Consider the following 3,362-nt stretch of genomic DNA (forward strand, 5'->3'; position numbering starts at 1 on the left):
GAGGAGGCAGCCGTGTATAATAAGAAAAGGCCCACGTTTGGCTATGTGTGATGGAGCATTTGAGAAGAGCGTGGTGTCTGAGGCACATCCGTGCCAGAGATGGCTAGCTGCCCACTGAAGATAAGTGCTTCCTTTGCAGGGCTTGTCACTCCCCAGAGTTGCCACTGGGGAGAGGCTGCCTGTGCAGGGACTGCGTTCCCAGTCCCCATGGTAGGTAGACATGAGAGCCAGAGCCAGGCCATGGAGTGTAAGTGGCGGCGATGTTCACCTCCAACATGGGCTTCTCCCCTTCCAGCTGGCTGGACTGTAGATGACCCCCCCGGGCAATCCTGGAAGTCAGTTGGTGACATGGGAGCCCCTTTGTTACTTGGGGCCAGCCCACCTCCTGAGGGCTCTGGTGGTGGAGAAACCACAATGTCATGTGAGGAACTTTCTCAGCAAGGCAGCGAATTGATCATCTGGCAAACTGACTTTGGACAATCCGGTTTGCAGCAAATTCTGCCTCGAGGACATCTATGTATGTATATTCCACTTGGCTTGCTTCCTTTGGAAAGACCAAGTGGTGCTTTGAGTGGAATGACAGGCCAGTTTTAGCAAAGAGGCAGCTGATTTTATTCACAGAATATTCCATAGCTTTTTTTGCCCTGTGGGTAGGTGGGGAGGACTTGCCTTTATTTTTCTCCTTCCATCCATAGGATTCCAAGCCCCCCACTCATAGGAGGAAGACAACTTCAGGGGGAAAAACACAAGGGAACTAGAGAGAGGGAAAGAGAGAAGGGAAATCACAGAGGGGACACTCACCTACACTTGGCAGGGGGAGACTAATCGTAGACCAAAACGACTCAAGGGGAAAAGCGAAGAACATGGTGCCCCATCCGTGGGCATCTGTGCGCATGCTAGCTCGTCTAATTACTGACCGTGTCTGGCAACGTCCTGCCCTTCCTCGTGGTAGGGGCATAACGATGGAGTTACGGGTCTAACTCCTTCATTTTGTAGATTGGCAACCTGAGACCCACATAGACACAGGGCAGCCCACGGTCACCGTTTGTAAATGTCAGCATTGGGATTTCCCACACTGACTTGACTCAAAGACTTCACAGAGGCCCCCGCCCACTCCTTATGCCCATTTGCACATTTGAGCAGTTGAACTTGTCTTCCTGTGAGTTGGTGGAAACCACAGAGTGTGACTTCAGGGAGACAAGCCCCTTCATCATGGCTTAGTGTCACCCCAACAGGCGGCACGGTGCCGAGAGGACCACACGGAAGAGTTGCTTCTCGCTCAGGGTCCCCACCAACGCATCTGGTCCTGGTTTCATTTTCAGGGGAATCCCGTCCGCCTTCAGCTGGTGGCCCCGTGAGGCGAATGGCTTGAGTCACTCTCACCGCAGCCCTGGGGTGGTCTGGAAAGCAGTTTCCCTTTTAACATCTGTCTGGACCAGGTGTTGCTCGCTACACATCTCCCCCATCTGTCTGTCCGTCCTACCCAGACTCCTCCTTGTTTCATTGTTCTAAGCTACACTGCGATCCTGTCATTCCCTAGAGCCCACAGAGCGGGTTGCACACTCCTTAGCAGGACATTTGGGGACCTTGTACAGCCCGCTCCCCCCACCCGCCCCGTGCCTCTGTGTGTCTTACATGTTGGGGGCACCTTGCTAATTCGGTTGCTTTTGTACCTCAGTGCTTTTGCACAACCAATTTTTTTTTCTAGACTTTTCTCCCCCACTTGGACTACTTGGAATGCTCCCTCCTCATTCTTTAATTTTAAAAAACTATTTATTTTTTTTATTATTTTTAAAAATGTCAATGGTTTTATTTTAAAGTACTTATGTTTATTTTCTCAACTTGATTGTCATATCTTTTTTTTTATTGGCAAGTTCATTCTAATCAAAATGTTAAGTGGGAACACCACAGATGAGTCAGCCACCCCCAAAATGCACACTTCCGTAAGCTCCAGACTCAGAGTCTCAAACCACCCTCTGTGCACTACTCAGGTTTTGGTGCGACACATCACACCCAGGGAAAGGCACAACGTATTTCCCTCTCATTGAGTCCAAAGACTAGAACTTATTTTTTAGTGTTAAGTTTGGGTTCTGGGTTTAGTTGGGCAAGAATTTCCCTCAGATGCCTTGGATCCTAGCTGAAGTCAATCCTTTTCCACCACTGACCCAGGAAAACCCCACCAAATTCAGATTGTCTGTTAAAAATAAAAACAGAAAACTAAAAAAAGAAAGCAGGTGATCAAGTCACGGGAGAGACAGCTACCTGGATTAGACAAGAACATGTATCTTGGACCTAAGATGATGGTGGAGGAGAAGACATCTCATGGGTGGTTTCACCTCAAGAGAAATGGGAATCTCAGCGCAGGAAGAACAGTCGGGGGTTATCACTTCAGCTCAGAGACTGGAAGCTAAACCTCTGTTGAGAAGGTGTGTGTGTAAGGAGTTAAGGAGCAAGAAGGGAAGATTCGAGTAGGAATATTGTCTTCCAGTCTTGAACTGCTTCCCACTGCAATCGGTAAGGCCACACCCTGGAGTTTGATGTTAATGGCAATGCTCTGTGATGTCCACTACCACTGCCTTCTTCCAGCTGAAGAGGAAGTCTCCTGTGCCGGCCCCTGCTGCTACAGCAACGCAGAGGTACCCATTGCAGGCCATGAAGAGGAGCATGAGGAAGTAGCTGATGACCACCTGGGTGATATGCAGCACTGTTTGCAGGAGGCGAGGGGAGCTCAGCATCTGCTGCCCAACAGTTTTGTGTGTCTCCATAAGAATGATCCCATTTGGTCCTGGAACAGGCATGGAATTGTAGCGAATGCTGACTTGTGACTTGTGTAGCAGGCTCTCTTGGGCTGTCTGAGTCCTTCATAGAACATTGCTAGTAAAAACACTCCCACAAAAGCTCCAGCCATTTCTCCAGCTGTATTGGTCACCACGCCAGAAAACAACAGTTCCACATTCTTAAAGCCAACGTAGAAGGTCATGTGCATCATCATCATGTTGCCGTCTCCCCCTCCGTGGAGGTGGGAGGCTGAAGTGGCCGTGTCATGGTGAGAAGATGGCATGGTGTGGCCCACAGAGCTCATCCCCATATGGTGGGAATGGTTCATTTTTCCAGGAAAAGTTGAGAATCAGCAAAAGATTCTTCCTAGATCGAGTCCTGCCACCGGCGCCTCCCTTTCAGAACCTTAACCCGTCATCCCCTCACGACTCTTCATCAACCCCCTCCACTAGTGACCGGCTCGACGTGTCCACGATTGCCACCGAGGCCACCAAGTCCCGCCCCCAAAAACTATTTATTTTTTAAAATTGTGGTAAAATACACATAACATACAATTGAACATTTTAACCATTTTTTAGTGTGCA

At 49.3% G+C, this 3,362-nt stretch overlaps 1 pseudogene; it reads right to left on the reverse strand.

Annotated features, from left to right (window-relative positions):
- Positions 1–2,540: 2,540 nt before the first annotated feature.
- LOC103286394 (high affinity copper uptake protein 1-like) lies at positions 2,541–3,106 on the reverse strand (annotated as a pseudogene).
- Positions 3,107–3,362: the final 256 nt, after the last annotated feature.

This window comes from Eptesicus fuscus, chromosome 15 (genome assembly GCF_027574615.1).
Source record: "Eptesicus fuscus isolate TK198812 chromosome 15, DD_ASM_mEF_20220401, whole genome shotgun sequence".
NCBI lineage: Eukaryota > Metazoa > Chordata > Mammalia > Chiroptera > Vespertilionidae > Eptesicus > Eptesicus fuscus.